The sequence below is a fragment of the Nyctereutes procyonoides genome, unplaced genomic scaffold (assembly GCF_905146905.1).
Source record: "Nyctereutes procyonoides isolate TBG_1078 unplaced genomic scaffold, NYPRO_anot_genome, whole genome shotgun sequence".
In the NCBI taxonomy this organism is placed as follows: Eukaryota; Metazoa; Chordata; class Mammalia; order Carnivora; family Canidae; genus Nyctereutes; species Nyctereutes procyonoides.
Genome location: NW_026575043.1, coordinates 24,472,276 through 24,487,019, shown reverse-complemented (window position 1 = coordinate 24,487,019; position 14,744 = coordinate 24,472,276).

Here is a 14,744-nt window from a genome sequence, read left to right as displayed (position 1 = left end):
CTGTGGGCTCCTGGTGTAGCAGTTGTCGGGGGTCAGGGAGCTGTGGGCTCCGGGTGTAGCAGTTGTGGGGGGTCACGGAGCTGTGGGCTCCTGGTGTAGCAGTTGTCGGGGGTCGGGGAGCTGTGGGCTCCTGGAGGACCACTGCCGGGTCATTAACCGCAGGACACATGTTTCCCATCGACGTGACTGCTAGTGGCCGCCACAGTTGCATGCAGCCTTGCGGGCGAAGAGCATGTGATTGAGACACGATGTATCCTGCCATGTAACGTGGGAGCAGTAGATGGCCTCGAGGACTGGTGAGGGTCCTCAGCCCCCGGGGCACCAGGGGCCTGGAAGCCATCGGGCTGTGAGTGCTGACTGGGCCGGCGGGGCCGTGGGGGCCCCGGGCACACAGGCCGCTGCAGCCAGGCTCCTGCCAACGCCCGTCCTGGGAGCCTGACTGGGGGGCGGGGTGGGGAGCAGGACGGGAGGCTCCTGAGCTCCCATGGAGCAGCCTCTGCTCAGCCCAGATGCTGATGGAGCCGAGCATGCGGGAAGGGAGCCCAGGCCTCAAGGTCACGGCCCAGCATCCAGGCCCCCGTGTCACCCGGCCGGCCTGCCCCCGGGGAAAGCGCAGCCGGTTTCCTCACGTTGTGGGGAGTCCTCGGAGGCCTCGCGCAGGTTAAGAAAACTGAACACTTTTTTTACTTTCTGCCACTCCACATGGGGAAAACTCGCATCGTGCTCCGGGGCCCCGTGCGGAGAGCTGGCGGCACCTGCGGCTCGTGGGCCGCGTGGACAGATCCGCCCCATGGGGGCCAACTGCCTCGGCAGCAAGGTTCTTGCCGGGGCACCTAGCCTGAGCCCCTGCTGCTCCAGGCCTTACCGAAAGCTGGTTTTTAAGAAGGAACATTCGTGACAGGTTTACCAGAAGATGCGCAGCCCTCCGAGTCCCTGCTCCATCTTCAGGGCACCAGCCCCCAGACAGCTAAGGCTTGAGGGGAGAACAGGACGCACCCACAACCGGTTGCCCCCTGAGGGTCCCTTGGGCGCCAGCCTGAGGCCCACCGCGGGGGGTGTCACGGCCGACAGTTATTTATTCTCACCGGCATATTTACCGGGAGGATTTTATCTGCTTTTATTTTATTTTTTTAAAAGATTTATTTATTTATTTATTTATTTATTTATTTATTTATTTATTTATTCATTCATTCATTCATTCATTCATTCATGAGAGACACAGAGAGAGAGAGAGGCAGAGACACAGGCAGAGGGAGAAGCAGGCTCCAAGCAGGGAGCCCGATGCGGGACTCAATCCCGGGACCCCGGGGTCAGGAAGGCAGATGCTCACCCGCTGAGCCCCCCCCTGCCCCAGGCGGCCCCCTGGGAGGGTTGGTAAGGACGTTCCCTTCCTTCTGGGCATCCTGTAAACACACATGGGCTCCTAACCTGTGACCTCGAACTCAAATCACGTAAGTGACCGGATGTCCCCCTGAGCTCTGGTCCCAGGAGGCCGGGGAGCCGGGCGGTGAGCGCAGGGCCCTCCGTGGTAGGCCCCACATGCTGGCCCGTGTGCCTGCCCTTGCCCCCGACTTCCTCTGCTCTGTTAAATATATTTCTGCTGGCAGCCTCGACCTTCCTCCCCCTTATCTTGGAATGCTTTTGATCCAATTTTTAGTTTTTCGATTTGTTATTGTATATTTTAGCCTGTTTTTTAATGCCCGCATGCGTATCCAGACGTGCAGGGGAGCCACTGGTCTAGAGACAGACGGCCAGCGCCCGGGCCTTCTTCCCGCCCGGCCGTGCAGACACAGTCCGTCTCCGCGTGTCTCACACGCAGTCCACACCTGTCCAACACGCGTGGGGGAGGGGGTTCACTGCCTTCATCATAATTTTGGGACGCACTGAAACTAAGCAAAAGTTTCTCCAACTTCCCAGTTGGTTCTTTCCTTCTTAGCTGTAGGCACTTACTGATAAGACCTCAGAGTTCTTGCCGAAAGAAGCGCGGAATTTCCTCAAAAGCACGCACAGGTGCACAGCGACTGCCTCCGCAGAGGGTAGGAATGGGTACAGATGTCTCTGCCCTGAACGGTTAGGGAGCAAGGGTCGGAAGCTAGAAAGAGGGGAGAGGAGCCGAGGCCAGGGGGCCCCACGGTGGCGAGCCCGCTGGCGGGAAGGCGGGTGGCGGGAGCAGGCCCCAGGCCCAAGTCCCGGGTCCAGGCGCCTCGCCTCCCCAGGGAGCCGCCGGGATCACGATGGAGGGTGGGGGGGCTGCTGTGTCCCTGTGGGCCAGGGGAGCGCACTAGGGGAGGGAAACCTCAGCTCATCGGTTTTGGAACTTCAAACACAATTTTGTGGCTTTGGCTTTTCTTACAAGAATCAGAAAAGTAAATACACTTTATTTATATGTAGATGCAGAAACCATCGAACTGTGTTATAAAATGGCAATCTCAGGGGTGGGGGGGCGACAAGGAGCTTAGTCTCTGTGCCCAGGGCCGAGCACGACCACGCAGGGGCTGAGCTCCGGGTCCTCATGGGGACCATTCGGGTGAGCGCGGGCAGCAGGCCTCACTCTGCCCCTTTAGAAAACAGCAAACAAATCCTCCCTGGCTTGAGGACCAAAGAGCTCCAGGGTCAACCAAGGAGCCAAGGTCCCAGGCAGGTTGACTGCCTCCAAGTGGAGATAGGATGCTGTTGTTCTGACTGGTGTGCTTTGGAGTAAACAGAGGGTCCTGGGCAGGTGGAGGCTGCCTGGGGACGGTGTAAGGGGCAGTAGGACAAGAGCCCAACCACCTACAATATGGCCATCGGGTCCTCAGCCTTATGAGACAGGCCTCCTGTCATTTATTTATTTATTTATTTATTTATTTATTTATTTATTTATTTATTTATAGATTTTGTTTATTTATTTGAGAGAGAAAGAGAGAGAGAACACACTGGGGCATGAGCAGGGGAGGGGCAGAGAGAGAAACAGACTCCCCACCAAGCAGAAAGCCCGATGAGGGACTCGATCCAGCGACTCCGAGATCATGACCCGATGCTTAACTGACTGAGCCGCCAGGCGCCCCAGGACTCCTGCTATTTTAATAAAAGGAGGTGAGGCTAACACTGATGAAGCCACCCGTCCAAGGCCTCAAGAGGAAACTTGGCCCTGTGCTTTGACTTTGAAAGTTGCCCGATGCCATTCGGGCATCCAGAAAGGGAACACACTTTTTCCGACCTACGAGCCCCTTCTGAGATCTTTGAAGACAACATACAGACTCTTCTTTTATTTTTATTATTATTATTTATTATTTTATATTTTATAAAGAATATGGACTCTTCTTGCAAAAGTCAAAGACCTCAGAAGGTCTACAGCAGGGTCCTCAACCAGGGACAATTTGGGACCCCAGGGGACCGTTGGCCATCTTTGAAGGTAGTTTTGGTTGCCGCCGTGCAGAGGAGGGTAGTTGCTACTGTCGTCCAGGGGGTAGAGGCCGGGGATGCTGTAAAATATCCTGTGGATACAGAACAGCTCCGTAACGAGGGGTTACCTGCCCCAAGATATCATACAAATTGACAGAAGCTGCGACACGCTGGCCCATTGGCATAAAAACGTCCAACCTTGTAAGTGACTCAACACTTTCTAAGGAGTGTTAAGGTCTTCAAGGAGAGTCTGCCTCTCTGTAGCCACACTGCAGCCCCCAATCACATTTTTGTGTGTCTTTAGGTGAATGGCGTTAGTTAGCTCCTGTCATTGAAGCTCCTATTGCCCAAATAAGTGCATTCCCAACAAAATCTACCTAAAGAAACATTCCCTTCTGCTGTAGATTTATAGAGCACAGTGAGGACGAGGCTTCCTGGAGTATGGATGCCAACGGGACAAGATCTGCACTAGTCACCTAGGGAAAGGGTGGGATACTTAGACAAGACAACAAGGCACTTTGTGAAAGTATAATTGACACGTAAGATTACGTTATTTTTAAGTGTACAACACGATGACTTGATATTTACATACTTTATGAGATGATCGTCACCGCAAGCCTCGTTACCATGTGTCGTCATAGAAAATGTTTACGGTATTATTGGCTGCGTTCCCTGCGCTCTCCTTTACATTCCCGCGTCTTATTTATTTTGAAACTGGAAGATTGTACCTCTTACTCCCCTTCACTTATTTTGCCAACCACCCCCGCCCCCACTACCGCCTTGTTTCTAGTACTTGTGAATCTTTCTGTTTTGGGGTTGGGTTTTTTTTGGTTGTTGTTGTTCGTTCATTTTGCTTTTTAGATTCCACAGATAAGCAAATGATTTCTCTTTCTCCGTCAGACTTATTTCAATCAGCGTCAAGACCCTCTAGGTCTAGCACTGGGTGTTATTCTGTATGTTGGTAAATTGAACACCAATAAAAATTAATTTATAAAAAAAAAAAAGACCCTCTAGGTCTATCCATGTTGTCACAAATGGCAAGATTTCGTTCTTTTTTTTTTTACGGCTGAGTGATATTCCTGCGTGTGCATGTGTCATATGTTCTTGATCTGCTCACCTATGGATGGACACGTGGGATGCTTCCATAGCTTGGCTATTGTAAATGACGCTGCAGTGAACACAGGGGTGCAGGCATCTCCTCATATTAGTGTTTTCATTTTCTTTGGATAAATACCCAGAAGCGAAGTTGCTGGGTCATACGGCAGTTCCAGTTCTAATTTTAAAGGAGCCTCCCTACCCTTCTCCCGAGTGTCTGCACCGTTCACATTCCCGCCGACAGCGCCCCAGGGTTCCCTTTTCTCCACATCCTTACCAACATTTTTTTAATTTTATTTTAATAACAGCCATTCTGACACATGTGAGGTGACATCGCATCGTGGTTTTCGTTTAGTCCTCTGCTCATTTGAGTTTTTTAATAGCAAGTGATCTTTTTATATATCCTGAATGTTAATCCTTTATCCGATATATTCTCCGCAAATATCTTCTACCTTTCTGTCGACGGCTTCCTTCCCTGGTCAGCAGCTCTTTGGTCAGGGCCCTTCTTGTGCATGAAGCAGAGTGACTTTGGCTGCATCACAACCTCGAACCATAGCAGTTGTCAGGGATTCTTGATGAAATGATTTTCCCAGGGTTCCCTGGTTTATCAGAGATTTTAACATCACCTCCACGGCAGCTGGTTCGTCATCATCCCACATCTATCTCAGACACAGACGCGGCTCGGGCGAAAGAAAGCCACAGAGGATGCGAGAGGAGTCCCGGCACAGGGACGGCTCATCCTCCCCCGGATGAAAAAGGAGATGTTTGTAACGTGGCCGCTTCCCCGCCTCTTCACTCCGGGGCATTCTTACATCTGGCTACACTAGAAACCACAAGTCAAACACAGAATAACTCAACTCGCTAACAAAGAGATGATCAAGAAAGCCTTTGGCAACCTAAACTGCTATCATTTCACTTTTCTTCTTACTTTTCCGCTCTAAAATCTTAGTAATTCTGGAAACCCCATTTGACTAGGAAGGATAGACATGTATAGATTAATTCTTAAACTGATAACCTAAGGTCCTCAAAAGCTATTGGTTTTTGTTTTTTTTATTCATTGTTGTAACAGATACTTGGAACGACGTTCGTTAAAATTTGAAGAAAAGAAAACAACTTTCTGAAATTTAAACAATAGAGCCGGAGGGAACAAGCTGGGCAGAGTGAACCCCCAACCCATGAAAACCCATACTCAACTGTAACCAGTTGTGGACACACAGGCTATGTTGATTTTCCACAAAGCCAGATTATTATGTAAATCTGTCCGTTTCCAAATATTGACTCATATTTTTTTAAGCACTCTGCCAGCTAAACAGAACATATCTGCAGGTTAAAATTCAAGTGACAAGCCACCAGTTTGAAATCTGGGGTATATGATTTTTGCATCCAAGCAAGAAGAAACTGGTGTGAGTTTATGTATTTTTACAATTTTAATAATCATAACACCTTTGAAAGTATATTCTCAATAATAATTAATGGGTTTTAGGCCTCTAAACTTGAGAAAATACTGAAATACTAATGAATGAAAGAAATATCTTGGCAAACCTACTTATTCGTACCAGGAAAACGTGTCTTGGTCCACCATGGTTGCATGCATATAATTTAGGACTCGTCTTTCACCGAGAGAAACCTACTAGGGAAATGGGTGTGCATCAGCTGAGGGCGGAACTGAGAAAATTCCAAGACAAGCAATGAAGTCACTCTGAGACCATAGAGCCAGGGTTCCTGGTGCCAACGTATCCAGAAGGAACACCTTTGAAGGATTATCAAATTGTTAAGAATATGGAAAACTTCCTTTTCAATGCCCAATCCAAGTGAATCGATTTGCGGCACGCGTCATAAGCGACTGTAACCGTGGAGTATTGCACACCTACTTCTGCAAAGGGGGCCCCATCTTTACAGGAAGGGGGGAGATTTTGACCGTTTCGAGCATAGACAACAGACAGTATCCACCGTAACTTGGAGCCAGAGTCTATTTATTCGCGAGCCACGTTCACTCAGGTGCTGACTCTTGGAGCATCCTAGATCCTGGGAATACAGAGACGAACAAAATCGACCTGGTCCCTGCCCTCCTAGAGCGCACAGCCTGGTGGAGGGGATGTAACATAGACACAAATATCCAAATGCTCCCACGATTGTCTAAAAAGTGGCAAGTACAATGACGGCATTAAACAGCCTACGCAGAAGTGCCCCCGTGTCCTGTCTTACGTGAGCCACCTGAAGGGGGAAGCGAAGCAAAACCACCATCTATCGGGGCTGAGATGTGCACCCAGTTCACAGCCCAGAGGCCTGGAGTGAAGCTGTCGAAGGCGTATGGTTGAAAGCGTGGACGTGAACAGCGTGGTGTGAACTACTTAGATGCTGTCGTTAAAATTATGCCTCCTGCCTTTGGACGAAGTAACTGGTTACCGCAGGGACACAGATCTAGGGCACCCCAGTCAGGTCGCATGAGGGGCAGTTATTTTTCTGAGCAATAAACTTGCACACGGAGGGCGGGAGGCCGAGCGACTCTTGCTGGTGGCCTGGTAAAGCCAGGCGCAGGCTGCTATTTCACCGCGAGTCCCTCAAGGAGACGGTGGACGCCATCCCCCAGCTCCAGACTCACTGCAGGACGTGGAAACCTCGGTGCAACCCCCAGACGATTTATGAAGTATACGCTCTTCTGAGGCAATTTCCTCTGGAGCTCATGAGCCACCATCACCGACGATGGTTTGCCGTCGAGGACATTCAGACAACCCACCCTTGACTGTAAAACCGCAGCATCACCAAAGATTTATTTTTGCTTCCTGCTGTGCGAGCTTTGAGTAGGAGATTGCCAAGGACGCGCTGCAGAGCGTGAGACCGGCGAGGGGCCCAAGGCTACCTGCAGTCACGAGCACGAAAATGCAAAGTTCTCTCTGGAGCCCCCTTGCATCCCCTCTATGGACAGAGATGACAGTCGGGCTGCGTGGTTTTCCCAGGCAACACGGGTCTTAAGTATGGACCTGGCCGTGCCCCCTCCTCCAGCTGTGGGTCGCCAATCGCCCCAGGGTCCCAGCAAGGCTCCCAGAGAGCATGCACGATGCTGCGGCTTGCTGCTCCTTCTCAAGCCCCACAGGCCAATGTTAAATAAATTTAGGGATTCCCCGGGTGGCTCAGCGGTGGAGCGCCTGCCTTCAGCCCAGGTTGTGACCCTGGAGACCCGGGATTGAGACCCGGGATCGAGTCCCGCATCGGGCTCCCTCCATGGAGCCTGCTTCTCCTTCTGCCTGGGTCTCTGCCTCTCTCTGTGTCTCTCATGAATAAATAAATAAAAATAATAAATAAAATTAATTAATTAATTAATACAATGAATTTAGCCGTGATTGTGATTTCCTGCTCACCTTTCACTGGCTAGTCATTTACCATTTCTGGGTCCTCCTCCTCCTCAAAAGCCAGAATTTGGGCCAAGTGATCTAAATTCCTTCCTGACTTTTAAAACTCAGTATCAGAAAACAAGAGCCTATTTCAGTGGCTTTCAGGATAGAAATCTCTTGAAATCCCAAGAAAGGCCTGCAAGTTCCAGAATGAAAGGGGTGTGTGTGGTTCAAACCGCCTCACGTGAATGCCAGGATTTGCTGCAACCCCAGCGTCCTGCGGGATCATGACAAATCTTGGCCCATGCAGGTGACAAAAAGTGTCTACTGGTCCTCCCTTCACTAGGCAGGAGAAAATGAACCGTTCACAAGGTGTCACATTTATGTAGATGATCATTGCTCTTTGTAATGCTCCCGTTATCAAATATGTGAGCGTGTGCTGGATCCCATAATAGGCCTTTTATATGCACTTTCTTTAATCTTCCCATTGACCCCACCAGGCAGATTTTTATGGGTAAGGAAACAAGCCTCAGAATGGGCAAATAACTTGCCCAGGGACGCAGAACTGTTACCTCCGTTCTCGGGGACGCAGCCTGGACCTGCGCCCACGTACAGGGGGCTTCAAGGCCACTCTCCTTTCACCTCATGAGGTGCCCCAGGTATTCGCCGAGTGTTTTTACAGGAGGAGCTTTTATTAGCGTACGTGAAACAGCAGCACTGATTGTTGGCCAGGCTCGGGGGTGCGTGCGGCTGAGGGGATGGGGCAGGGCCGGCGTGAACCCACAGTCTCCCTGGACCGGGTCACAGGGGCAGCTGGGGTCGGCAGGGGAGTCGCCGTCCCCGCGGTCGAAAGGAAGGCCGCCGATGCTGACTGCACAGCGAAGGAAAGCCACTCTCAGATTTCTACCCCGTGTGGCTTCTCATGGTTGGAAAAAACCAAGCCTGCCAACATCCTCCACCACCAGAAAGAGAGGAGCCCGGGGCCTGGGAAGATGGACCACCCGTGAGGAGTCTAATCAGGATCAGGCTTCCCGGCCCCGAGCAGGACGGGGTGCCTCGCGATGGGAAAGTCACCACCGTGAAATGCCTTCCAAACCTCCTCTGTGCGCAGAGCGAGGGCCGTCTGAGGGCCTGCGTCCGGGCCCTACCCCAGCGGCCGTCGGGGAAGCGGAGCCCGAGGCCCGTGTGTCCTCCTCGCCGCGGGACCGCCGTCCTCAAGCACCAGCCCCCGGCCCTGCGCCACCTGCACCCGCTGCCCCAGCCCGAGCCGCAGGCTCACTGTCCCGCGAGCCCGAAGGGACTGTTCCCACACCGGCTTCCTCCAGGGCCAGGGGCTAACAGCTGGCTTGCACACACCCCACCCGGGCCCGGAGGAGGGAGTGAGCTGCGCGGGCCCGGGCGAGCGTGTGGCGGACTTAGGCCTCCCGGCCAGGCTCTGTCACCCATCCTGTACTGGGGGACAGAGAGGGGCATGTGAGAAGCTAAACCGTAAGGAGACAGAGACAGAGAGAGACAGAGAGACAGAGAGAGAGAGAGAATCCGAAGGCCAAGCTGTGCTGGAGGCCCGACCCGGAGCTCCCCCAGCTGTAGGGTCACTGGAGGGGCTTGCTTTTCAGAAAAGGGATCCGCATCTTTCCTTCGTTAGCCCCGCTGGCCCTGAGCACAGCCCTCTAGGGCTCCTGGCCATGCCGCTGACCCTTCCACCCCAGCCCCCTCTGGGGCTCCGAGGCCTGGCACCCCGGCCTCCCCTGGGGGCACCCGCGGCTGCATGCTCGCACTTGTGCCCTGTCTCCTTACCGCCACCTCTCACTGCTTGCTCAGCAGCTCCTCTCTTTCCTCAGCTCCCGTCCATCTCCATCCTGGCATGGACACTTCCTCCGTGAGCCCTAAGCCCCGCACGGCAGCTAGGTTCCACGGTCTGCGTGTCACGGTCATTCGGGGGGGGGGCGGGTGTGAATCCCCCCTGATGATTTCTCCCATGACAATCCATCTCAGCTGGCCTGCTAAGCAAGCTGACTGCGGAGAACACATTTTACGCTTTAATGATGCTCCCCTCGAGAACTCAGTAACTACTCAGGCTGTTGCGTCAAGTTATTTTTTTTAAGATTTTATTTATTTATTCATAAGAGACAGAGAGAGAGAGAGAAAGAGAGAGAGAGAGAGGCAGAGACATAGGCAGCGAGAGAAGTAGGCTCCCCTTCGAGGAGCCGGATGCAGGACTCGATCTCAGGACTCCAAGATCATGACCCGGGCTGAAGGCAGGCGCTAAACTGCTGAGCCACCCAGGGATCCCCAAGTTACTTTCAACCGATTTCTACCAGATTCTCTCCCCAAAACAGCACGTACTAACAGCCCTCATTCAGTTTGCTGTACGCTTGGAGACTTGCCCCCCGTCTGTCTTTTGGGATACCAGGTAGGCCCCCTGAATGGAAGGTGTGCTCTGATACCAAGACAACAGCACACCAGTTTCAGGTCAGCCCACTTTCTGGTCCTATCAGGAAACAGGAGCCTCCACGAGGGCGGGTTCCAGGCTGAAGGGCCACCCCGATCCTAGAGCAGAGGTGCTCCCTCGCAGCGTCAGCCTCTGAGCTCACTGATACCCACAGTCCTTTGCTATATGCCTATGGTCTTTCCAGTTAAAACATATCTTGACCACCTTAATATTAAGTTTTTTTCCCCCTAAACACAAGCTTTTGAGTGTAGATTTAAATGGTATCCTGTATTTATTTTTTTTTAAGATTTTATTTGTTCATGAGAGACACACAGAGAGAAAGAGGCAGAGACACAGGCAGAGGGAGAAGGGAGCCCGATGTGGGACTCGATCCCGGGTCTCCAGGATCACACCCTGGGCTGAAGGCGGTGCTAAACCGCTGAGCCACCCGGGCTGCCCTAAATGGTATCCTTTAAAGGGCTTGTCTGTTTTAGAACAGGCGTTGGCAAACTTTTTCTGCAAAGGGCCCAAGAGTAAGTATTTGAGCTTTGCAAGACATACAGTCTTCGTCACAACTACCCAGCTCTTCCCCCGAAGAAGAACAGCTTCTTACACAGGATGGGAATGAAGGGCACGGCTGTGTTCCAATAAAACTTTATTCACAAGAGTGAGCTGCGGTTTGCCCACCTCTACTCTAGAGCGTAGACGTTTTTATTGGGCTCCTCCAAATGTGGATTGATGATCAGGACACTTCCAGGGTTAACTCGCGGCCCATCGGACATAGTTTTCGGGGGGACGTACCCCCGTACCACAACGTAGTGAAGTATGTTGAGGACATAACGGGGTGTATGACAATGCTCACCATGCCTGGGCTACTAAAAGCTGACATCTATTGAGCATCTGTCATATGCTGGGAAAGCACTTTAGAGTCTTCATTGTTTCAAGCCACACAAGAACCATCTAAAATAAGCACTACCGACCTTACTCTTATGCTACGGATGAGAAAGCTGAAGCTCAAGAGCGGCAACTGACCAACCCATTGTTAGACGAGGGGTCACGTCTGACAGATGGGCTCCAGAACCCACACTTAGGCTGCCTCTGAGTGGTGGATTAGAGACCGAGATCTGACCCTGTCCCACCAGACAGCAACTGCGTGACTCTGGGCACAGCACACTAAGCCTCAGTTTCCTTATCTTCAAAATGGATGATCGTTGCTCCTTCCGAGGGCTTTGGAGTGTACTACGTAATACTTGTGCAAATGTCCATTACAGAGCCAGGCAGCTGGTGCACAGTACGAGTTAACTGAAATGAAATTGAGAGTTTAACAGGATACAATTTACCTATGACACAAAGTATGCACCTCAGTGGGTTTTAGTAGACTCATAGAGCTGTGCAACCACCACCATAACCAATTTTATTTTATTTTTTTTAAGATTTTATTTATTTATTCATAGACACAGAGAGAAAGAGAGGCAGAGACACAGGCAGAGGGAAAAGCAGGCTCCATGCAGGGAGCCCGACGTGGGACTTGATCCAGGGTCTCCAGGATCACACCCCAGGCAGCAGGTGACACCAAACCACTACGCCACAGGGGCTGCCCAATTTTATTTTATTTTTTTAAAGATTTTATGTATTTATCCATGAGAGACACAGAGAGAGGGGCAGGGACATAGGCCGAAGGAGAAGCAGGCTTCCCGTGGGAAGACCTGGGATTACGCCTTGAGCTGAAAGCAGATGCTCAACCACTGAGCCACCCAGGCGTCCCACCATAATCAATTTTAGAACATTGTCATCACCCCAAATAGAAGCCCCGTACCCATTAGCAGTCACTCCTCATCCTACTCCAATATCCCCCCTACAGCACTAGGCAACCACTAATCGACTTTCTGTGTCTATGGATTGGTCTATTCTGGACTATTTCACTTAAATGGAATCATCCAGCATAAAGAATTTGGTGTCTGCCTTCTCTTGGAGCATGATATTTTTGAGACTCATCTACATTGCAACCTGTATCCGTTCTTCATTTCGTTTATTGCTGAACAATATTCTATTGTGTGGATACACCGTATTAATTTACCCATGCATCATTTGTTGGACACTTGGGCTATTTCCACTTTATTGGCTAATATGAACAGGGTCGATATATATTTACATACCGAATGTTTTGTCGGCATACGTTTTTATTTCTCTTAGGTATACTCCCAGGAGTGGAATTTCTAAGTCCTGTGGTTACTCTATGTTTAACCTTTTAGGGAACTGCCGAGAGGTTTTCAAAAGAGGCCACGCCGTGTTACGTTCTCACTAGCGATGTATGAGGTCCTGATTTCTCCACCTCCTTGTCAACACTTCTTATCATGTGTATCTTGGTTTATAGCCGCCTACTGAGTGTGAAGTACTACCTCCTTGTGCTTTTGACTTGCATTTTCTGAATGGCCAATGACGTTGAGCATCTTTGCACGTGCTTATTGGATATTGGCATATCTTCCCTAGCAAGAACCTCTTCGGGTCCTTTGTCCGTTTTTGATTGAGTAATCTTAGCCATAAGTTGTTTTATATACATTCTGGCTATAAGATCCTGATCTGATACATGGTTTGAAGATATTTTCTCCTATGCTATAGATTGTCTTTTCACTTTCTTGACGCTATCATTTGCAGCACAAAAGTTTTAAGTTTTAATGAAGTCTAATTATTTTACATTTTCTCACTTGTGTTTTCGGCGTCATGTCTGAAAAGGTTTTGCCTATAACTCAGAGATGAAGGTCTCCCAAGGGTTTTGTAATTTTAGCTCTGGCATTTAGCTCTTTGATCCGTTTTGATTTTATTTCGTATCTGGTGTTAAGGAGTCCAACTTCAATCTTTCACACATTCAATGCAAAGGCTATTCTTTCCTTCATCAAACTGCCTTGGTGCCCTTGTTGAAAATCAATTGCCACAATTGGAAGGATTGATTTCTGGATGCTCGGCTCTGTTCCATTGATCTATGTGTTTGTCCTCATCCAGTACCACGCTGCTCTGATTATTGTAGCTTTCTACTAAGTTTTGAAATCAGGAAATGTGAATCCTCCAACTTTGTTCTTAATTTTCAAGAATGTTTGACTATCCAAAGTCAGCCCCTGCATTTCCATATGAATTTTAGTATCGGCTTGTCAATTTATGGTATTTTGATAAGGATTGCATTGTATCTGTAGCTCAACATGGAGACTATTGCCACCTTCACAATATCAAATCTTTCAACCCACGACCATGGGGTGTCTTTCCAGATTTAGATCTTTTTCAATTACCTTCAACAGTGTATTGTATTTTTCAGATACAAACCTTGCATTTCGTTTGTTAAATGCATTTCTAAGTGTCGTATCATTTTGGATGCTCTTGTAAATGAAACTTTTATTAATCTCATTTTCAGAGTAATTGCTAGTATATAGAAATACAATTGATTTTTGCATATTGATTTTGTACCCTATAATATTGTCTGAAACTCAGCTTTAAAAAAAGAAAAAGCCAAAAGAAAAAAAAAAGATTGTCATACAAGAAGGCTAGGAGCAATTTCTTTTTTATAAATGAAGAAAGAAAGGCTACTAGGAAGAACCACTTGCCACAATTCCTCCTGCACTGAGGTAGCCCTGCTGCAGCAAGACAATTAGGAAATACATTCATTCTTTTATTAATTAAACAGCACTGACTATGAGCCCGTCTGCCTAGGAATAATTTCCAGTTTTCTTGCTCTACAGGGTTATTGAGCCTGCCCATGACTCTCTTCCCTCAGCTATAAGGTGGGTACAATAGCACCTACTTAATAAATTTTTTGTAAGGAGTAAGTGAAGCCCTTAAACAGTGCCTAGCTGAGTATAAGTGCTTTGTAGGTCTTAGCTCTCCTTTTTATTATGGCCAGACACTGGACACCAAAGTTGACAAAGACAAAATTCCTGCACTCATGGAGCTTACATTTTAATGGCTGGGAGGAGTGGGCAAGAGGGAAAGCAGAGAAAGAAAGAAAGCAATAAAGATGTCAGGTGGCAATGAATACTATGAGGAGAAATACAGCGTGGGAAGAGGAAGAGACACGGGGGTACATGGGGGTGGGGTCCAGACATTTCAGGTGGAGGCAGGTTAGGCTTCTTAGGCAAAGTGCCTGAGAGCAGGGAAGTGGGAAGAGTGAGGGAGTCAGCCCAGGGGCAGGATGGTCCAGAGGAAAGAGGTCAGCGCACAGCTCTGAATGAGGACATGCTCGCCTTGGGTGGGGGTGGAGGTGTCTGTATTCCAAGAACCAGGTGTAGGACCAGGGGAACTAAGGGGTGAGGGAGTGAGGCAAACGGGGAGCCCTACTTAAAGTCATGTTGGCCTTGCGGGGCAGGGAACAAACTTTACCTTTTATGTACACCAAGTAGAGTTCTTCTTCTTCTTCTTCTTCTTCTTCTTCTTCTTCTTCTTCTTCTTCTTCTTCTTCAAGATTTTATTTATTTATTCATGAGAGACACACAGAGAGAGGCAGAGACACAGGCAGA